Source organism: Nelumbo nucifera, chromosome 8 (assembly GCF_055504915.1).
Source record: "Nelumbo nucifera cultivar China Antique chromosome 8, China Antique-T2T, whole genome shotgun sequence".
NCBI classification, from domain to species: Eukaryota; Viridiplantae; Streptophyta; class Magnoliopsida; order Proteales; family Nelumbonaceae; genus Nelumbo; species Nelumbo nucifera.
Window position 1 is genome coordinate 32,678,882 of NC_142656.1, and position 23,901 is coordinate 32,702,782.

Consider the following 23,901-nt stretch of genomic DNA (forward strand, 5'->3'; position numbering starts at 1 on the left):
TACGCAAGTTAGGAATGTGTGACATTTACTCCCAACTTGAGGGGGAGTGTTGAAGATTAATTAGTTTTATGATGTTTTTCTGAGTAGATGTTTTATGTTAGTTGTTAGATAGGAGGTGGGGACCATAGTAGTTATGTGAGTTCAAATTTTATTATGTTTTTGAGTGTTATATATGCTGTTTTATGTTTTTCTGCCCTATAAGGGCATAGTTGTCTCTGTACTGTTCTATTATTTTAGTATAAATAATAAGTGAAGGGGGCGGCCAGATTATTGCTTTCTTTTCTTTTCAACTTCTCTTCTTCTCTTCTTCTCCTTCTCTTCCTTCTCTCTTCAAGAAACTACTTTCTTTCATATTTTTTTTTAATTCAGAAGATTCCTACTAAGACAACTCAAGACTCTGGAGCTACAGCAATGAAAAAAGGAAATATAAATGGTTGACCAAGGACATGGAAGTTCGATGCACATGGATAAAAAGAAATGTTAATTCTTTTATGGATTATCTAGACAAGGGGTGAATAGGAATTCTATTTTTTGGGCTCAATTGTAACTGTTGTTGTATTTTGGGTGACAGTTGTGGGGAGTTAAGTTATTTTAGCTCCCCTTCCATGTACTCCTTTTTTAATCATTTAATGAAATCTCTGTTATTGATCAAAAAAATATATATGATTGCAAAACAGACAAAAACACCTAGCTGTGAATTGTATCTATTTTCCTATTAAACGATGTCCCCAGAAAGTAATCTCGGTATCTATAAAACACTTATCTAAACTAAAATTCCAAATAATAGTCATAAGGAGATTTACATAAAACTCATTCAATTAAAGAAAAAATCAACAGATATATAAATCAATAATAGATATATAATGACACCCCCTCTGCAAGCATGCAAAACTTACCTGGATCTAAGATTATCAAAGGCTTATACTAAAAGATTGTATCCTTGAAAACTTTTGACATATATAAAATTAATCAAATTGGGGATATGATAAACAGGTAAAGAAATTGATAACAGAATAGGCTACTACACTTACTTTCCATGTATGTACAATGTTCAAACCAATTAAAATTAAAAGTAGAACTTAAACTTTACATGTATATAACAAAAGCTAAAACATTGATTAAAAATCATACCATCAATACAGACAGTTTTACTGATCAAAAGCAATGCTAGAAATATGTTTTGGTAAAGGCATTAATGGAAATATGTTGCTGGCTGAAAACTTGTAATCCAACCAAAACTACAAGCTAATTAAGGCTTACCAAGAAAAAGGGGAAAAAAGTCATCATAAAGAATGTAAATTTCTCCTTACATGGTCTCCTGTGATTGTAGCAGTTGCTTTGCTCAGCAATATTAAAATACAGAGCTATAGAAGTTATATGAGCAATAAAACATGTGCTCCATGCATACTTTAAGCTATTTACCAATATAAGAAAATTGTAACTTTAAATATCACTTTTAGAGTTACAATATTTGCAACCACTTCTACTAATATCCTCAAGATGATAATGGCTAATTCAGAAAAAGCAGCAACCAACATTTCACACTGAACGGATACAAAGATCATGGCATTCACTTCTTGTATCTTGTTTGTATCTAAACAGATTTGATGCAGTAGCCCTGACTTAGGATTCAATGGTTGTGCCATGGTTGCCTAGAATTGGCAGCCGGTGTTGTCAAAGAAGGGTTGCCCAAAACAGTGGGCCAGGCTATAATGGTTGCAGGGTTCATCTAAATAATCCTTTGTTGAAACTGTGAGTTAGGATCTGGCCAATAGGTATTGTCAACTTTGTAGTGTGGCCTCTACCATGTGCATTGTCACTAGTTCTAAGGTGGTGGAGGAAAGAAAATGCTTCAAGTGCTGTTTAGTGGGCTGCTTTGTGGAAGAAGTGGGACATTGTAATAGGGCTGCAAATCAGATACCTGATTTGAAGAATTTAAAAAATTACTAACCCAAGCCCGTCCAAGTTGCATCCCTAGATTGCAGTCAGGTGGTAAGTTGGGTGGTCCAAAAAATGGGGAAACACCTCGGTGATGAGGGTCAAACATCTAGTACGGGTTCTTTTCCTCTTCATCTTTCCCTTGAGCAGGGAAGCAGACACATCCAAGGTCTCTCAATGGTGTAGGTGTGCTACTAAACTACTGGAGCTTGTGTGCTGGAGTGTCCAATAATGACACTGAAGAGGTGGAAGACAATAGGTTCCTGTGGCTACGTATATATGGTCTTTCCCTCTTCTTATGGAACCTAAAAATTATTAGAATGATGGTAGGGGTGCAACTTGGGCAAGCTCGTTTTGGGCTTTTGTCAAACTTTGAATGGACCTGACCTAAGGGCCTGAGGCTAAAGCAGTGTAAAATGCTAACTTGGGCCAACACAAGTTGGACCCCTAAGCAATGGACAATTGCTGTGGAAGGTTTGTGGAGATGCACAATTTAGATAAAGCGATAATCCACTATGAATGGGTTGGGTTAAGGTCAAAATTCACCGTACAGATGCAGTTCCATCTAAGGTTTGTGTGGTGATGGATGAGATGGTGTATGAGATTGTCATTTGGCCAAAGATTCTTTCCAAAGTCTCAGTAAATCCTAACACATGGAGTATGAACAATCCTATTTCATTTATGGAGGGAGCTCATACATTGAATCCTGAGGATGAAATCTATATTAAGTTATTAATGATCACCTACTGGCTGGAAAGGCACTATGGACCAGAGGCCACTAGAGCAGGAGAAGATGGACAGACAATAGGAAGATCTTTGCCCCCTAGTTCAGGTGGAGGACATGGTTTCATCATCATTAGAGAATAAATGGTGATGATCAAAGATCAAACAGTGATTCATGTGGACATCATCAAATTTCTGCCAGGTCAACAAAGAGACAGGAGGATAGATCGCCGTAAAAAAGATATTCAAATTTCAAAGAAAAGGTAAGAGTTTCTAGTGAGATGCTTGGAGATAGGCAGAAGTCTCTTTAAGGAATGCATTTATGCATCTTCAAATTGTTCACTCCAGCATCTGGTAGGTGCCTAACCCCCCAAGGGTGCAACATGAGGGGGGAAATGGTACAAATATAAACTAGGTGAGACAAACATTAGTTTGGCCACAGGTTGGTAGGTCTAGACCAGCATACCAACAATGGGAGAGTTTCAAGGGACCTAGGGCTAATCCTTTGCCAATTCAAAGACAGGAGGTATTTCTATTAGAAACACACCTTTGAGCCCAAATCTGCCTTGACAGAACTAGTGGAGGTCACAAATTGTATCCATAGGTAAAGAGCCAGCAATGACCACCTCTAGTAGAGAAGGAAAGGAGTTAGAGGAAACTCAAGCAGGGATTTTAGGTGAAACTCTGTTTGCCAAAAAAGCCCACTTCATGGGTCACAACAATAGGTACAAGGCAAATAAAGTGTGCTCAATGGCGGTGGTAGGGGAAGAGTAGCTAGAGAAATATGCATTAGCGGCCTTCCACAACAAATCTTTGAGTGTCTAGTCCAGTGTTTTAAAAGCGCAAGGGCCAATTTGCGCTTGAGGTGCAAAGCGCAAGGCAAGGCGCGCGCCTTTTTAAGCAAGGTGCAAAATTACAAAAAAAAGCTAAAAAATAAAAAAAAAAGTCAGAAAATTCAAAAAAAAATGCCAAAAATTTTAAAAAATGCAAAAAATATCAAAAAATATCAAAAAAAAATATTAAACATAATGTTAATAAAAAATATAAACTTAGTTTCAAAATAAATGTTTTAAAAACCTATTATCTAAAATTAAAATACACAAACATAACACGTAAAGCGTATTCAAATGAAAATTTAAAAATAAAAGCAAATATATAAAGCATTTTCAAGCATGTAAAACCCACAATCTCTTTTTTACCTTAATTGCATTGCTCCAAGTAGCTAATGTGATGTAAAACATATTGCATTCTTGATTCTATGAGTCGCCTTTGTACCACGCCCCTCCAGGCAAGCTCCGAGAACCCCCTATTTGCTAATGTTGTTCATTTATTCATTTTTTTTATCAGCAAAAATCTTGTTTTTTAATTAATAACAAAGAAAAAGTTACAATCAGTTATAACAGTTATAGGTTGCAGAAAAGCATTAATCTAATCTGCAACCACATACAATCAGCTACAGTTCTGCCCAGTACAAGGTAGATCTATTTGCCCCCTTTTTTGTTAGGGTATCTGCCATCCCATTTGCATTCCGTTTGACCCAACCAAACTGAGAGTTGATCCTCCTTACAAGTATGTCAACAATGTTGTTCATTCATTCATTGCAATAAAATATCTTCTTAAAAGGCAATGAAAGTTATAAAATCATTATTTTTTATGTGAGAAATAAGAATTTCAGACCCTAACATAGACTTCTTTGGGCTTGCCTCAAGGGGCGTGGTTGGGGGTCCGAGGGTAGAACCCCCGACCCAGCCGTTAGACTAAAAAACAAAGCAAAAAGCGCAAAATTTTAAAAAGGCGCACGCCTGGGCTGAGGCGCAAGGCGCATCAGTCCCACGCCTAGGCGCACCAGGCATGTGCCTTTTGAAAGGGGTGCACCTAGGACCTGGGCGAGGCGCATACCCCAAAATGCGCCTTGCCTGTGCACCTAGGCGCACCTCAATCACTGGTCTAGTCATTTGTGAGGCTGAGCCAGGAGGGGGAGATCATAGTTGATAAGCACCCCTACTGTGGAGGTGGTGCTTGCTCAAATGTTGCGCTAAGAAGCAAGCTCTACAGGATAATACAAATAGTGAATTGGGTATGCTGGGTGATAAGTTAGTCTCCAAGTGGATGATGTCTAAATTCTTACATTAGGAGAATTCCTCAAGGTGTCATTCATTGCCTTGGAAGACACCACATGATTACCAGTCACTACCAAACAAGAAATTCTTAGTGGAGGGAAGGAAATGGCTAAGCCGAGTGAAGGGCTAACAAAAAAAATTGACAGACACTCCAGCTGCCTTGGGGATTGATTGATAAAGCGGGGGATAATGTGCCTTTTTGTCAAGGGATAGGAGGGGAGGAGGCACATAAATTTTGTTTCTTTGATAAAGTTCAAAACATTTTTATGGAGCAAGGGTTCTCTATTCCAGGAGAAGGATTGTTTGCGCATTCATTCATTAAGAAGATGGGGCCTGATATGGTGCTGCTATAGGAAAGTAAACTGGAGAAAATGGAAGCTGGGGTGGTGAAAAGTGTTTGGGTTTCAAGGACATGTGATTGGAGTTGCAAAAAGGTAGCAAACGTTGTTGGCAGTATCTAGTAATTTGGAATATGTCGAAGTTCTCTCTACTGGGTTTCTTCATTGGGGAGCACACTCAATGTCGATTAACAAGAGGTTGGGAGATGGTTTCAAGTGCTCGATTACTATGGTTTATGGCTCTGATGTAGATAGCATCATAGCCCCAAACCTGGTTTCTGGAGAGAGCTCAATGACATTAGGATGAAATGGAGTAAACCTTGGTGCACTGGTGGCTACTTCAATGTAGTCCAGTTTTCCTTCAACATAAGGCATAAGAGTTATGCCTACCATGTTGGGTTTTCTGCCCCTAGGCAAAGCTTTTACATGGTTGAACAATCAAGATGATGCCGTGTTCATGTGTTGGTGAAACTTGATGGGTTCTTAGTGTCAATTGACTAGGAAGACCATTTCTCCAATTATCTCAAATTTCCCTACCCAAGCCATTGTTTGACCACTAATTGCATTTATAGGGGACCTCTAGATAAAATAATTCCTTTCAGATTTGAAAATTTATGGCTGTATGCTTAAAAGGCATTTTAGGTATCAGGCCTGGAAGTGTCCCTCCAGGCAAGGTGCACTCAAAATGCCCTGAGGCACTCTGGAGGTGTGGATGCCTTTGAAGCTTACACCTCAGATGCATAAGGCTACACCTCAATTGCCTTTTGCATAAATGTTTGCCTCTGGTACGCCTCATGCACCACATGCACACATCAAGAAAGAAAGAAAGAAAAGAAAAGAACAGCTGAACAAGAACAAGAATAGAACACCTTTCCCTTTTCATGAGGCTTTTGTGCTCAAGTGAATCAATGCCCCATGCCTCCAGGTAGTAGGATGCCTCACATCTCACCTACACATTTTAAAATATCGGTAATGAACACATAGGTTTTTGGATTGGAGTCTTTGGAGATGTGTTTGGTGTGTGCAAGGTGGAGGGCTGAAGCATGCACATTATTGTCAGTTCCAGTCAAAACAGAGATGAAACAATAGAGAAACACGATTTGGTTGTGTATGTTACTATGCCACACACCCAGAAAGAGATATATTTATATATTGTGTAAATGGACAATCTTGTCCTTACAATAATGATAAAATACAGCAATAAATTACAATATTAACCCCCATCTTCTCTACAATTATTTCTAAGAAACTGTGGTTTTTGTAAAGAGATTTAAAAGTGTGGATTAAAAAATAAAATGTGCAATCTTTGGCAATGAAGGAAGCCTACTTGAAAATTATCAAAGAGGTGGATAAAAAATAGAAAGCCATGGGGCCATGGGAAGAGGATGGGAATAGAAGAAGAGAAGCAAATGTTTGATAAAGTAGCACTCCTGGAGGAAGTTAAATGGAGACAAAGTGCCCATTGGAATGGTTCAGGGAAGGAAATAGCAACTCTCGCTTCTTTCACAAAACGGCCAAAGCCAAATATAGAGAGAATTCCATTTTGTATAAAGAAGAGTTTAAGAGAAGTCCTCTCTAGAAAGCCTTTCTTTTGCCCAGCTATTAGATACTCAAGGTCAGAGGCTCATAGCTGGAAGTGCTATTTGAGGAGGAAGAAGTTTGAGAAGCCTTCAAGCCCATTGGATAGGGGGATAAGGCTCCAGATTATGACAATTTCATGGTGGAATTCTTTAACAGGTGTTGGGCTATCTATTATTAAATAAGATATTTTGAAGGTCTTTGTGGACGTCCATTCTTCCTCTTCAAAGGCTTATATCTGGAAGCACTGTTTGAGGAGGAAAAAGTTTGAGAAGCTATCAAGTCCATTGGGGAGGGGGATAAGGTTCCAGATTTTGACAACTTCAGGGTGGAATAAGGGGTGTTGGGTTATCTATTATTAAATAAGATATTTTGAAGACCTTTTTTGGACTTCTTAGGATTATTATGAGTTTAGAGTCTATAAATATGTATGGACATTTTACACAAAAAGCAACGAAGTTTATGAGTTTTCTTCAGCTTATGCCAACTATGGTGAGTGATTCCCATGCCCTAGAGTGGTTATATGCACCCTATGAATGATTCAAGGTATTTTCTCTTCTTTCTATCCCTATTTTCTCTCTTATTCCTTCAAGAAGCCATTACAGCCATCAACAGCAATTCTAATATAGCTCAACTACAAATCAGCATGCTGACATTTTTTTTTTGATGAATATCAGCATGCTGATATTAACCAAGTGTATTGGGAGTCCTCAACTGGTTTGAAGTGGTGTCCAGTTTGAAATCAACCTCAAGAAGAGTACAATCATCCCAATGGGGCAGGTGAACCACTTGAATCAGCTTGTGGCAATCTTGAATTGCCAAGCCTCTCAGTTGTCTGTCAAATTCTTGGGTTTGCCTTTAGGACCCAGATGTAATTCCTAAGCTATTTGGGAGCCTATCCCTGAAAGCATTAAGAGAAAGCTAGCCAGTCGGAAAGCCAAATACCTCACAAAAGGTGGTAAGGTTACTTGAATTGAAAGTGCCTTGGCAAGAAAACTTGTGAGGTTGCAGCAGGATTTCCATTGGAGATGTTGGAAGGCTAAGGATAAAATTCACTTGGTGAGTTGCGATGCTGTTTTCTCACCCAAATATGGTGGACTTGGTTGTTACTAGGGTGAGAACATTAGTGCAGCTTTTCCTATGTAAAGCGGTTCTGGAGGTTCTCAGTTGAAAGGGAAAGTTGGTGAAGATCCTTAGTTTCTGCTAAGTTTGGTTTCAGGATGGTGATAGGAACTCAGGTGCCGTACTTTTATTTTATGGTTGCTCACTTTGGAAGGGTATTGAAAGCTGATTTGATACATTTTCAGCTGGCCTTGGCTTCAAGCTTGGGGATGGCAGTAAATACAGGTTTTGGTCTGATACCTGGTGTGCTCATTTGCCTCTCCAAAGGCTCTTTCCCTTGTCTTTTTTTCTCTGGCTGAGGAGCATTGTTGGTTTTTTTTTTTGATCAATAACAGAAATTTTTCACTAAAAATATGAATCAAGGAGGGGAGAAGTAAACTGTCTTAACTCTCCCCCAAAAAGATACAACATTACAATGTAGCCCAAAGCAACTGATTCCTTCCCACCCCTTGTTTGGAAAGTGCATCGAAAAATGAATTGGCACTTCCCCACCCACTGCAATCTCACCTCCAAACCCTGAGTCAGCCACTTGCAAAGTCTTCATTCATTCAGGTAAGTCCACATGCCATCATCTTCCTTCCCTAACCAGCTTATTACCACTTTAGAGTCTCCTTCAATAATCAGGCTGTTGACATTTAGCTCCTTAGCCCTTTTCACACCTTCCATCAATGCCATAATTTCTGCTTGCAGTGAATTGCACCAATTGGGCCTAAAAACAAAGCTATGACTACCTTCCTCTAACCTAAAGACTCCACTAATCCCTAATGGTTCAGGGTTACCTTCACTGATGTGATCAAAGTTTAACTTGATAAAACCTGCACAAGGCAGATCCATAGCGGATGAGCAACACTTCTACTTGGAGCTAAGACCACCACTTCCTTACAGTTATTCAGCAGGGACTCTACGTGAATGTCATTAAAAATCTCCATTGCTTTTACCCAATGAACCACTCTAGTAGTGATTGCCTCTCTGCTTCTCTCTTTTTCAGCAAAAATTCTTTGGTTTCTTTCCTTCCAGACTGCCTAGCAAACCATCACTCTTGTACATCTCCACAATATTCCCCTTCTCTTCTTTGTCCTGCTACCTGCAGAATAGTCAAAGAGGCTTTATAGATTCGGAGAGGGAATCCACCTGCAACCAAACGAAGAAAGAAACCAATCCCAAATAGAAGAAACAAAAGGAGAGGAAATTAATAAGTGGTAGCAAGACTCACCATTGGCTTTAGGAAGAGTAAACCAGTTCGGAGACAAGCACCAAAAAGGCTTCTTTCTTTGAAGTAGATCACAAGTGTTTATTTTTTCCAAAAATATTTCCCAGCAAAGTGCCCCAACCCTTGGCAGGACTGGTTTCCCACACACTTCTTTAACAAGGAAGGAGAGCCCAGGACTAGAAGAAGGTTGACTTAGGCTTTGAAAAAAGAAGCACAAGTAAATGAACCAAAGGCGGAAAGGGTCCAAATTCGAGAGTCCAATTTAGAGAGGTCCAAGAGAACCTTTTTTAGAATCTAAACAAAGCCAAGACATTATCAACATCTAATTCTCCGAATCCCCATCTAAACCTCAAATCCCAATCGAGCTAAGGGCCCATGCCAGGAGAGGATAGAAAAGTAGAAACAAGTTCATTTTTGTAATTGGAAAGGGAGAACAAAGATGAAAATTGATCTTTAAGCAAAGAATCCCCCACCCACAAATGTTTCCAAAACCTTACCAAATTCCCAGAACAAAGGTTGTACCTCACCAAGGATAGAAAATACGGAAGGATGGCATGAATAGCTTTTCAAGGCACCACACTAGTTTCTCAAGCCCAAACTCTTGCATCCTAGCCATCAGTTGCTAGCCCATGGATGCTTAATATTCTTGTCCATCAGTAGCCTCAACAACCATTTTCCTAGCAAAGCCATATTCCTCTTCTGGATGTTCCCAATCCCTAAGTCACCAAACTTTCTACTTCTACTTACCACTTCCTATCTAACCCTATGATCCTTCCTTTCTTCCCATGTTCCCACAAGGAATCCCTCATTAACTTCTCAAGGCTTCTACAAATCCCAACAAGAATCTTGAACACTGAAGGCTTCTACAAATCCCAACAATCTCAAGGCTTCTACAAATCTCAACAAGAATCTTGAACACTGAAAGAAGGTAGACAAACAAATTGGCCAAAGTTGGTTTGATCAATGTAATTCTTCCACCCAAAGAAAGATAATTCCTCTTCCAAGAGGCTAATCTTTTTTTAAACCTATCCACCACTAGGCTCCAAAAACTTGCATTTCTTGAGTTTCCTCCCGAGGGTAACCCCAAGTAATTCTTTGGCCACTGAGATACTTCACAGCCCAAAATAGTTACACACTCTAACACCTCTCTTTCATCCATATTGATCCCCACCACTCAGCTCTTAGTTGTTTAGTTGTTTAGTTGAAAAAAGCCATCGTAAACCCATCTAGACCTGGTGCTTTAGTTGTTTAGTTGTTTCACCTTCAATCTCTAACTTAGAAATAAAGTTTTTCCTCCTATCATTTGCTAGAGCATGGAAGAACTTTGTATTAATATCTCCTTCCTTTTATCCAATTCTGTATGGACTTCTATCCTTAACTTATTTCTTCTTTAAACAAGATGTCTCCAATGCCTTCCTTAAGGTCCCTCTCTCCTGCTTTTCCCTTTTTCCAAAGGTTCCTTCAACTTCTTTATTGTCCAAGATCTCAATTTGATCAATTACCACTTGGCTCTTGCTTTTTTTCCTCTAGTCTCCCAAACTATTGTATGTTCCAATCCTTGATTTTTGTTCTCAACTGTTTTATCTTCAGATGGAACTTCATACCCTCCCAGTTAACCCTTGGGTTATTCTTTGTCCAGCACTCCCTAACTTTTTCTTTGAATCCTGGGTGATAAAGCCACATATTCACAAACTAGAAAGGAGATGGACCCCTTCCCCATAAATCGTCCTTGGACAAAGCGATTGGCCAATGATCAAAAGTTATTCTTGGTAAAGCCTTCCAAGGAGCATTGTTTCATCAAGGACTGCTATGAACAGATTGGAAATAATGTAGTTTGGGCTACCAAATTCAGAAGGAATGCAAACAACTGGGAGTTGGAAGAGCTGAAGAGGTGGAGAGACTGCTGGAATTGAAAGATCCACCTATTTTATTGCCATGGGAAAGGGTATCTCGTGTTAACTATTTTGGATTAGTCCACCATAATTCCACAAGGAAAAATTGCGGGAATCAAATATAAATAACACAGTTAAAATAATTCTTAATAGAATCCTCTGAAACACTGCTTAACCCAGAAATTCAAGCAATAGATAAAACGAGAAAGAAAGATCACAATATGAGACATAATGAAATTATCTTGACAAAGTTCTGTGAAACCTGAATTGAACAAAAAGGTACACTGGAAGGTTATACATCTATAACTATAGTTATATGAAATTAAGCCAGAACAGAAGCATAGGCTTCGGAATAGAAGGAACAAAAAAGAAGAAAGCAAAGGTAAATAGTCCTACCGATTAGCCAATCAAAATAACTAGAGATTTTCTTTCGAGGCAGAGAGTAAGCAAGTTGAAATCAAACTAAGCAAGTTCTCCAAACCAAAAAAAACGAGGGTAACCTAACTAAAATCAAAAGTGAAGCCGTTTGAATTTTCATTCAAAGACAAAAAACGGAAACCACAAAAAACCAGAACCAATGGAACAGATCAATGCATTTTTCGTTGTATAAGAAATTAGAAAGAAAATAGATCAATAGAACCAGATCTTAAAAAGAGTGAGCATTATCGAGCCAATAACCTTACCCGGCGAGATTGTGAAACAGGACTCTCTTAAGAACTAGATCTGTCTTAACCTGCTGTTCAGTGCCGCAGAAAGACTGTGACGAAGAAACCAGATCTTGAAGAAGACCCAAAGAGAAAGAACTAATAACTTCATCCGGCGATCATCAGTGAAACAGGGATATGTCAAAAACTGGAATTGTGAACAAGGCCTTGCCGTTCTGTGCCGTAGGATAATATCTCTGCCGGTGAATCCTTCTCAGTTCAGTGCCGTTGGGAAAAGAACAACGAAACACTCTTAACGGTCATAATCCCAATTTAGGGTAGGGAAGATATCCCTGTTTTGAAGGTAAATCGATTCACTCTTTCTTATGATATCAGGTAGCAGGTTTAAGATATAACGGTGGTTCAAAGGTTCACTTTGATTTTTCATTTTACAGGGAAGTAAAATTCAATAAAACCGCTCAAAAAAAAATCAATAAAACCGCTGGTTTCTAGTTTCTATTTCGGCACCGATTGGACTTGTTATATTTAGGGCTGTTCACGGGTCGGGTTGGGTCAGTTTACAGTGGTTTTTCCAACCGACCTGACCTGATCGGGTTACTTGACATAGAAATCGAAACCGACCCAGTGTTAAGCAAAACCGATCTGGTCGGTTTGAGTCGGGTTGGGTCGGTTTCGGTCGGTTTCGGTTCTAAGTTCATCCCTGTGATAAAATCTTGCTAATTTTAAAAACAGTCATAAATTAAACATCATTTCAGCCATCTTCTATAATAAAATTTAAATGAAAAGTTAATCACAAAAGTTGTTTATTAATCACTATTCACTAATCCAAAGTTTCTTGCAACCATTCAAAAACTAGGTGGCCTAATGGGCTTTGGAACTTCATGTTTGAATTAGGAACTAAGTCGGTTCAGTTCGGGTCGGTTTCAGTTTTCTTGTGTAAAAACCGAAAACCGACCCGAATCATCAGTTTAGGAATTTGCACAACCCGAAACCGACCCGTACTGATAAAAACCCGGCCAACTCGGGTTGGATCGGTCCGGGTTGGTCAGTTTGGTCAGGTTGGGCCTTCTTATGAACAACCCTAGTTGTATCTTCCAGCTTTGGGCTGGGCTTGGATTTAACAATAAAATAAGAACTTGACCCAATTTACTTGTGCTTAGGCCTTTATTGAGCTTCAGCTTAAACCTAGCCCAGATTAACTAAACCCAAGCACACTTTACCCTTAATCATTTATTCATCCACGCATATATGTATGTACTTTGTGTATAAGAAATATTGTTAGTTTATATTTAATTATTTTTGTGGTAAGGCACAAAATATTTGTTTAAGTCCCAAAATCTTCTTCGGGCAGAGATTCAAGCTCATCAACTATATGAGTAAACTACGTGATTTTATTTCTATCATTTTTAAAATCATATCATTGTTAAATTATTGGTGCTTAAACTATTTTTTGGGTAAATTACAAAGACCCCCCTATACTATGGGGTCTATGACAAAGACCTCCCTGTACTTTATTTTGCGAGAAAGACCCCCCTTTCATTAGCATTCCGTTGAAATCCGCTATTGTAATATTTTTTAATCCCCATACTACCCTTGTAATGACAATTGGGAGAAAAGCACTGTTCATCTTCCCCAACCTCATAATACACGAATTGCAGTAATCCCTTCTATTTCAGATTCCTTTACATTTCTCTCTCCCTGATTTCTCTTCTTTCCCTTTCCCTTTCTCTTCTCTTTCATTAACGCTCAGGCTGCTTTCAACAACAACAGCCCAATTCCAGGACCGTGAGCAAGAAGGCGATTCTCCTACGGCTGAAGTTGAGGTAGTGACCTGCTGTCATCAACCATTTCTCAACAGCAAAGCCGATGCCTGGGGCTGGGGTAGTAAGGAAATAGCAGTGGGGATGTATGGATTTGCAGTGATCAAAAGCGTTGTGGTCCACAGCGACGACCACCAAATGGGTTAATAGGCATTCTGTCCCTTCACCAAGCCATCCAATCATGGCTCCATGACTCCATGACCACGTAGAAACTGCAACTTTGAGTGGAGAGCATGGATCAAAGTCGAGTTGAGCTTCGTTGTTAGAAACCATACAAGAAGAGAGAAACAATATCATGAGACAAAAATTATCACACACACTCAAGTCTCAACATGCTATTACATAACCGTATTCATGAATCTGAAATCCAAAATAGAGAAAATACAAATAATGAAGTAGTGAACAATAATCACTTATTTACTATTACATTAATAAGCAAATCTCACAAACAAGCAACGATCCCAGCGGTCCATAAAATAATCAGAAGATGTCTAATATAGCTTCAGGAGGGCCAGAAGAGAAAAGAACAAAGACAAGCAGAGGACCGCATTGGATATAGGCAGAGCAAAGCTATGGACCACAACGCTTTTGATCGCTGCAAATCCATACATCCCCACTGCTATTTCCTTACTACCCCAGCCCCAGGCATCATTTTGCTATTAAGAAATGGTTGGTGATAGCAAATCACTACCTCCACTTTAGTTGTAGGAGAATCGCCTTCTTGCTCACGGTCCTGGAATTGGGTTGTTATTGTTGAATGTAGCCTGAGCGTTAATGAAAGATAAGAGAAAGGGGAGGAGAGAAAGGGGAAGGGAAAGAAGAGAAATCGAGGGAGAGAAGGAGAGAGAGAAATGTGAAGGAATCTGAGATAGAAGGGATTAACGTACTATTCGTGTATCATGAGGTTGGGAAAGATGAACAGTGCTTTTCTCCCAATTGTCCTAATTACAAGGATAGTATGGGGATCAAAAAATATTGCAATAGCGGATTTCAACGGAACGCTAATGGAAGGGGGTCTCTGTCTCACTGTCATAGTATAAGGGGTCTTTATCGCAAAATAAAGTACAGGGAGGTCTTTGTCATAGACCCCATAATACAGGGGGGCCTTTGTAATTTATCCTTATTTTTTATTACTTCTACTAAGGTCTTTATCTGGTTGTAGTAGAGGCTTAGGATTGAACCTTGCCTTCATTGGGGTTTTGGTAAGGCATTGGAGTTTGTGGGAAGGCTCTCCCTCTCCTTCCCAATAATTGTTTAATGTGCTTGTTGCGCATGCATACGGTATATACATTATGTATTTGTGTTATGTGTTTGAATAAATTTTCCTATATTTTCTATTTTCAATTAGACTATAAAACCTAAATTGCCGATGATTGGGGTGTCAAGATGGTCACTTGACACCCCTCCAAATAGGTGGGGGATCAAACCTACAAAACCACATCTTCCTTTGGCCAAGAAAGAGGTTATAGAACCTAAAGGAAAAGTAAAATTGCAAAACACGAGTTCCAAGAAGGCTTTCAAACCCCCACCAACAATGTTTTTGAAATTGAACCGAACAACGAACCAATCAGGGGTCTGGTTCCCAAGTCAAATGGTTCGACCATTCTAACTGAATGGATGACCTGTTTTGACAAAAATAAAAAAAATTAAAAAATAAATAAATAACAAACAAACCGTTGGACGGTTCGACCGCTCGGGTCAACGGTTTGCTGACCAAATCAACGTGTTTTAGGGAAATAACGGTTCTGGGGTAAAACAGAACCGGTCACGACTAGTTTCCAGTTTTTCCAGTTTGATTGTCTGGTTCAGTCCAGCTTTGAAAACCATGCCCACCAATTTCCCTAGGTCATACCTAACTCATAGAAGCCCAAGCCCAATACCAAAAATTAAAAATAAAAGACTATAAAACCTAAATGAAAAGTTAAAATGCAAATCATAAGTTCCAGGAAGGCTTTCAAGCCCAACCAATTTGCCTATATCAGACCAAGCTCACATAAGCTGAAAGTGGTGATAGGATTAGCTTGAACTAAGCTTGGGTTGGTAAACTTGGGCATTGACTCTGATTGTACTAGGCCTAGATTTAAGGTTTAGGTCATGGGGTCAGGCCTAAACTTGGTTCAACCCTCCCAAGTTGCATCCCTAGTTAGCACACTTATATCTTCCTTTTGTTTTTGTTAAATCCCCACTAACACACATACATGCACTTTTACATCATTCACACATAATCCATGGCCATGTACATGCCACATGCCTTGTCAAACATTTCTTAGAACCTTAAATGACTTTTTTTTTTTATATGATGATTTTATCATTTTATTAGACTAGTAAGTTGGCATGTGCCCGTGTACATGCCACATGCCTTGTCAAACATTTCTTAGAACCTTAAATGACCTTTCTTTTTGTTTTATATGATGATTTTATCATTTTATTAGACTAGTAAGTTGGCACGTGCTTTGCACGTGACAATTTTAGATGATGATAATGATAGTAATAATGTATCCAAATTTTTTCATAAATTTTATACATTTTTTATTTTTGTTTTATATTATTAATCAAATTTGATTACAAAATCCAAATCTGGTTACATAAACATCTCATCTGTACATGTTATAATCGGATCGAGTTGTGAAGTTTCAACTCTCATTGATAGGCCTACCTACTTGGCTAGACTCTTGTTTTTGTAATGTTTTATCTTTTTCGTGTATCTTTTTTTTTTATTAATTTATCCAAAAATGTAAGATTTAAATAGAGGGAATTAAGTGAGGTGAAAAGTAATAGATCAATTTACAATTTAAACCACACAATTAAATAGGACTAAATTACAAAATTAGTATTTTAACCAAAAGAAAGTTCAACAATCTTATTCATATTTTTAATAATAGTTTAAATATAGAATTATAGATGTGTTCATTTTTTTCTATAATTGTTTTTTTGTATTTTTTGCATGTAAAAAGTAATTTTGATATGCCACACTTACATTTTGTTTAGTATGATAAATATATGATATTATACATGTGATTAGATATTTTTTTTTTGCAAATTTATTGTATTTATTGTTTTTTTATTTTTTTATTTTATTAATTTTTATTATTTATTTATGAAATTAAAGGTTATCACATTTTACCAAAAGTTGAACTATTGATCTTTGCCAAACATTAAAATAATTTCATTTTTGGTCAATTCTAAATTATGTATTTCATTTTCATTATCAACAAAAATAATTATTGTTTATTACACTTATTTTTTAATTTGATTAATAAAAACATCATAAATGTGTCTAATTTTTTCTAACATGTTTGTAATTTTCTATATTCATTTCTACTTTAAAAATTTTATTATCTAACTATGACTTCATAGGTTTATCAATTTGATTCCAATGACTGAATTTCTTAGCCACCACTTAGATAAAAAATGGTTTTGATTTTGAGTTTAAAATATATGGGTTTGTATTTTTAAAATATTGATATATATATATATATATAATTAGTAGTACTTTTTAGTAAAAATAACTTATATAGAATTTAATAAGAGAAAATGAGAGTCGATGCCTTAAGTATAAGACTTAATGAGAGGGGATTAAATGAGGTGAAAAGTAATAACTGAATTTGCATTTTCAACTAAATATACAAATATGGGCATTTTAGTAGCTATTAAACCTGCACTAAAGTTTTAGTAAAATGACTTGTATACCCTTTCTCAAACAAAGAAATAGAGAGTCATTTTAGTCCAGAAAAAAAATCTTTCACTCTTCACCCACACTTTTATATATAGTATAGATACATGGTAGCATTCCGTCTATGAAGCATAAAAATTTATAGTAGAGTGGACAAGGTAAAGGAACTTGTCTATATTCAAACAAGGAAGTTCTAGAAATTTTCTACTTTTTTGAATTTTTTAATTTTTTTAATTCCATGTCATTTTTGAAACAACCAATGAGATGCACTTTCCTAATAACCTAAACAATCTCTTCTCCTAAAATTTCCCTTAAACTACCTTCCCCACTATCCCCCACTTTCTCCAAAATTATCTCTAATTCCTATTTATCCTCTCGCCTACTTTTTATCTATATCTATCTAAAGAAAGTTTGAATTAAAAAATTTAAGAATTAGTTAAATATTCTAACAAAATTATATAATAACTTTAAAATATTTATTAAAAACACAAAAAATAATTTTATATTTTTACAAAATATATCACGAAATTAATTACTAAAAATTTAAATTATGTTTTTTTTTGGATTATCAATTTAAATGTTTTTCAAATATTTAATAATATGCAATAGCTTTAAATAAATAAAACTCAAATAACAAAAAAAATTAAATATTTTATAGATTATTTAAATAACTAAATATTTATCATAACTATCTAGATTTTAAATAGTTAAAATAACAAAGTTATGCAATAAATTTAAAAAATTTCTTCAAAGTATAAAAATAGTTATAACAAAATATTGAAATTAATAATAATTTAATATACTACAAAATTAACAATGGAATTACATAATAATAGTATAAATTATGATTTTATGGATAATTAAATTCAATAAATAATTAATATTTTAAAATTTAAATATTTTACATATTATTTAAGTATTTAAATAACTAAATATTTTAAATAACAAAATATTTAACATAACTAGATTTTAAATAGTTAAAATAAAGAAATTATGTAATAAATTTAAAAAATTTTTGAAAAGTAGAAAATTAATTATAACATAGTATCGAAATTAATAATAATTTTTGTTTTTACATAATATCGTAAATAACTAATTTCACTTATATCAAGTAATAATTCAAGAAAATAAATTTCAAAAAAATTAATATTTATTAATAATAATTTTAAACTCTTAATCTGTATTTATTATATAATTATACATACTAAAATTAATATTTATTGTATTTCAGTAATTATTTATTATTTTTTGTGATAAATGTATTTTAAACGATTATGTATAAATTTATTTTGTTTTGTTATTTAACAGAAAACTTTCAACAATTATTGGTGATTAAACTACTATTGTTCAAATTTTTAAATTTAATTTATTGCACTTATTGTATTTATTGTGTTTTTGTTATAACTTATTGATTAATATTTATTAGAGATTATACTATTTATTGACTAAGTCAATATATTTTTAGTACTTATTGTATTTTTGTAATTATTGTAATTATTGTATTTTTTTCATTATCAATATATTTTCAATAATTGTGTTTTTTCGCTATAAATTTTCAATAATTATTGGAGATTAAACTATTGTTATTTATCAGAGATGAGACTATTAATTTAGCTGAAATTATGAATGTTCATGAGTTGGTTCGATTCGGTCGTAGGCTATTTGGCCAATCAAATTGACCTGGTCAGGTTGAGGAGTTGGTCAGCTGAAACCGATTGACCTTTTGTGAAAACCAGCCCACTCAAGTTGTATAAGTTTGGGTCAATTTTTTGGTTTGATTAGTTAGTTCAAAAGATTTAAACTTAAGAATTAAATTTAATTTTAAAATCACTGTACAATTATTAAAAAATAAATTAAAAAATTAGATTTATGATATAAAACATTTTAGACTACGAAATATGTGAAATTTTCCACTTTTCCATATTAAAAATTATATTTAAAATATAAAATACTAATATATCCATGGTTAGGTTGTTTGATTTTGGTCGGTTTACAAATGGCCAAAGTGAAATTGATCCAACTTGGTCGAATTGGGAAATTTTTTAACCAAAGCCGACCTAAAATACTAGAAAATTGACCAACTTGGATCTAATTGGTTGGGTTGGTCGGTTTCATCAATTTGACGAAAAAACCTAACTAAAATTTAATTATTATTATTTTTCTGTTATAAAAAATTTATTAAAAGTAATATATAAAATATGAATAATTATTAATTATTTAAAAAGTTGAAAATATAAAACAATTGTATACTCTTATGTGTTTCTATTAGGATTATTTATTAGAACACCTTATAGTTTTACATATTTACTTAAACCTACCTTATAGTTTTCATTTTACTAAAAATCCCATATATTTTACAACTTATTTACTTAATCAACCTTTCATAAGGAGTGTTTGTTTTGCCATTAGGCCCATGATTTTTTATTCCAAAAATGCCCTTAACACTTTTTTGTATAGAAAACAAAATTGACCAAATATAGCCAATAGAGTGGTTGCTTGTGTCTTATTAAGGACACAAATTTTATTTTTATTTTTATTTTCTTTTGATTAATTTTTTTAAATGAACATTGGGGTCAATACTGTCATTTTTCATTGTTATCTAATGGATGATTGATTAAATGCATTGCAAATTATAAGTGGTATTTTTATTTTCTCAAGCATTTGATGAACTTGGGGAGTTTATCATGTCAAGGCTGACACTCTTGTTTTGCCGAAGTGGTGGAGTAATTTGTCTCAACTGCTCAAGTTGGACCCAAGGTACAATGATAGGTGTTTAGTGAAACACTAAAAGGGACCATTTTAATTATACCTTAGACCTTGGAGACATGTAGGTAAAATTGAAAAAATTCACTGAAAGGGACCCTTAAACTTGATAATAGTGCCAAACTGAGTATTGGACCGAGTTTCTTTTGATATTCAAACCAATGAGATCCGCTTAGGGTCAAATACTTAGGAATGTTGGAGCAATTTGAAGTAGTATTTGAGTGGGTGACCATTGTGATAGGGTCAATCACTTCATCAAATAAAGAGAATATCCTATCTTACACTCTCCCTAATGGAAACCTAAAATAATCGATAGTGGATTTTAACTTGTTTTGAGACTAGTATTGCAAAATGTATTTATATTCATAATTTATTTTATAAAGAGTTTGCACAAGGTTTTAATCATAGGATCTATTTGAGTAGAGGGTGTAACATTGCATATTGTAGTTAAAGAGGAGGTCATTCCTTATTAGTAGTGTTTTGATATTATTGGCTAAGAGGTTGGGAGCATGTGATGACTAAAACCCAAACCCCACTTATTAATTAGGTTTTGGGCTGAATTAAGTCCAACTAAGTTAGGGGTGGTTCACTAAGAAACCCTTAGTGAATTCATCCCATGTGCTTTTGCATATGGCCCAAACGTATGTGGTTTAACTTGAGAGCTTATTGGGTCCCATGCCATACAAGGATCAAGTCAAAGGCTACTAGCCTACTAAACACCAATGTTTTAAAAACCAAACCAGAGGCCAAACCGTTTTTACCTATGGGTCGTAGGTCATTGATTTGATTGTCTAGATTGAACAAGTTAGACATTCAACATTAACATTTTAAAAATTTAGCATAGTGGAGAAAGGCACTAACGACCTTTGGGACACATAGATCTCAAAAAGTTACCTAAAATGAAAAAAAAGAATCACCCCAATAAACCGTTAGAGAACAAAGCTATGGCCTTTGGAAGTGTGCATACATATTTAATGTGCAACTTGTGATTTGGTCAACAGTTTTTAAACAAATTCCAGGACCCAGAATAGAGAATAGATATTACTTAAGAAGTAGGTTGAAAACACAGGTAAACAAATGTGAGAATAGAGATTACTTAAGAAGCAAAACTGATTTCCAACAAATTGACTAGTTAGTTATTTAGCTTGACTAGGTAGTTTAGTTGTTGGATGCTTTGGGTTGAATTAGGAAACTTTCTATTTCTCTCAAATTCTTAATACTGTTACGATTTTTTCCTAATTAGAAGCCTTCTAAACCAGTTGGAAAACTAATTGGAACTTTTAGTTTTCCTAAATAGAAGCCTTCAACCCCTAAAATTTTCTAAAAAATTTTAACTTTGTTAGCCACCAGAATTTTTGAAAAACTTTTAATTTTATTAGCCTCCAAATTTTCAGAAAATTTCAACTTCATTAGCCCCAAAATTTTGGAAAATTTCAACTTCACTAACCCCCAAAATTTCAAAGAATTTCAACTTCATTAGCTCCCAAATTTTCAAAAAAAATTAACTTTTTATACTTCAAATATTTGGAAAATTTCAATTTTATTAGCCCCTAATATTGGTAGAGTAGTTATTGAATAGTATAAGGTTGTAAATATTGATGAGAGTGCAGGCTTTGCGTAAGGTTATTTGTGAAAGATTGTATTGTTTAGCTGTATGAAGGTATATGTGAATTGTATGCAAGTATGTGGTGTTGTGCTTGTGGTGGTATGGATATAGATATGTAGTGTATGAATGCAAACATTAGTGTCTTAATGTATGGACATGTAATGGTGTCATGAGCTATAAGTTTTTGGTGTATGAATTGTTTTATCGTATATGAAGGATGTTAAATGGTAAGCTATAAGTGATGTGTATAGAAGTATGAATATGTGTATGGTGGCTTTATGATTGTAGTGCTGTGGGTATGCGATGTATAATGTATGTATGAAATTATGTATACATATTCGAGCATGATGCATGTATGAATGTGTATGAAATATAAAGATTATGCTTACTTGCTAGCAGTAGTAGAGGCCAATGTTGAGTAGTTCTCAAAGATAGAATTGAGCCGCGGAAATGTGCTTTTCATGTGTTGAAATGATAACTGGCACCCTTAAAACAATGCCAGTGCCTAGAGGATTACCATCTAGCCAAAGCCCCTAGAGTTACTGGGTCTTTTGGCAGTTTGGTGCCATTTTGATACACTTCCTAGAGGATTATCATTGAGACAAAGCCCCTCAGAGTTATTAGGTCTTTTGGCAACTTGGTGCCCCTAGAGAAGTATAAGCTACAAGTATTAGTAGCATATACATATATAAAGAATTTCATTATGTATGAGAGAATAACCATATCATGGTAAGTAATCAAAAGGTGAGCTGCAGATGCTAGTAGCACATGGATATGTACATGTTCTCAGAATAATCAAAAACTTGTAAGGGAAGTATCTAAAAACAACAATGTTCATGAGAGAATGACTTAGTTATAGGATAAATTTCTTATGTAATGAAGTACAAAATATTTTGCTACTGAAAGTAGTCATGCAATGTGCTAAAATATTGGGATAAAATGCTGAAAAAAATTGATTGTGTATCTTCTAAAAAGTGATGCTAAATTGAGAGGGTTTTGTTTGAAGTAATCAACTTGGGGAGGGATTCCAAAGAACGTTATCCAACAAAAATGCCATGAAGTTTCTCAGTGAAAAACTATCGTGTCTTTAAAATGCTTTTCCCAAGAAAAGCATGTTGAAAAATGAATGTGGGACAAAGTATTTGAGTATTTGTTGTGATTGTTGAAAAAATGCAGCTGAATAATTAAAGAAATATGTAAAAGAAGTGGGGAAGGGATAGTAAAAGAATCAATAATTAAGCCTAAACATAAAAGAAAGTTCTTACTCTAATAAAATATAATAAGACTTCAATCTTCTAAACACTAACTTATGTTAAACCTGAATAATTTTACTAATTTAAGTGTAGAATAAACAAACAATCATACAAAAAGTGCCCTATCCACTTGGTCATGGAGACAAAGGAAATTTTCAATTATATTGTAAAAATAATAAGCACTCCAATGTATTATAAAGATATTCATCATAGAAAGATAGGCAGGTTTATGGGTTGGGTGGTTGTAGATTGGTTGGGCAAAAAAACATAATCTCGGTAGATCGAGTGGCAAAACAAGGGGCAATATAGATGCTTCAATCGAACTGGATCTAGTAGGCACAATATAGTAAGCACGTTCTATAAGCACTTGATAAATATTCTGACAAGTGTCAAAAGTGGGTTTTAATCTTTTTCAAGGGTAGGGTAGGGGTATATTAAGGGACATGTGTAAAAAAAAAATCTAAGTGCTCATTGAACGTGCTTACAACTTTGTGCCTACCTGATCCAGATTGTGAACAAATATGCTAAAACGTACCAAATGAATATGCTTTTTTTGCAAAAGATGAATTAAATTTGATGAAGTAATGCCACATGCAATATAAGCACCATTCTATTAACTCTAAAAGTAATGTTATTCAAAGATATGTAAAAGCTAACTATCTTCTGTAAAGTAACTTGGAATGCAACATGACAAAATTGAAAAATAAAAAACTTTAAAGATTTATATGTTCTACACGTATAATCATTGGATTTGAAATGTACAAGGGGAGACCAAATCTACTCCTCACATATGGCACCTCACACCAACCTCACAGGAACATCCCACCGTGCATTGGGAACACCTCCTGTACTTGTGTTATTATTTATGGGAGATGTTCCCAATGCATGGTGGGATGTGTTTGTGAGGTTGTTGTGAGGCGCCCTGTATGAGGAGCAGATCCCAATTCGTACAAGGGTGATTTAAAAGTATTTGATATTTAATTTTAAATATAGGTGCATGTGTGCAAATAATTCTCTTTTTGTGGTTTATTCTTGAAGCCAATTATCTTTTTTTTTTTGGTTTCTTCTCAAAGGCATCTATCTTTTTTCTATTTTTTTTAATTTTCAAATTTTAAAATGGGCCTTTTACGAAAAATTTAAAAATGTTTCATGAATTGACAAAATCCAATATGTTTGAAAAAAAATTGCAAAACGAGTAAG

General features: G+C 35.1%; 1 protein-coding gene across 13 annotated transcripts in view; it reads right to left on the reverse strand.

Annotated features, from left to right (window-relative positions):
• The window catches only part of RABA5A (RAB GTPase homolog A5A), a 38,899-nt gene extending 26,946 nt beyond the window's left edge, over positions 1-11,953 (reverse strand). For 6 of the 13 annotated variants that reach the window (XM_010267121.3, XM_088892898.1, XM_010267117.3 and 3 more), the window contains exons 1-2: positions 11,605-11,951; positions 5,989-6,068 (exon numbers count right to left, since the gene is read on the reverse strand). The gene's annotated coding sequence lies outside the window, so the exon portion shown is untranslated. Of the gene's footprint in view, positions 1-1,260; positions 1,319-5,988; positions 6,069-11,604 lie in introns of all 13 variants that reach the window. The other 7 variants (XM_088892899.1, XM_088892897.1, XM_088892896.1 and 4 more) reach the window with 5 other exon arrangements.
• Positions 11,954-23,901: the final 11,948 nt, after the last annotated feature.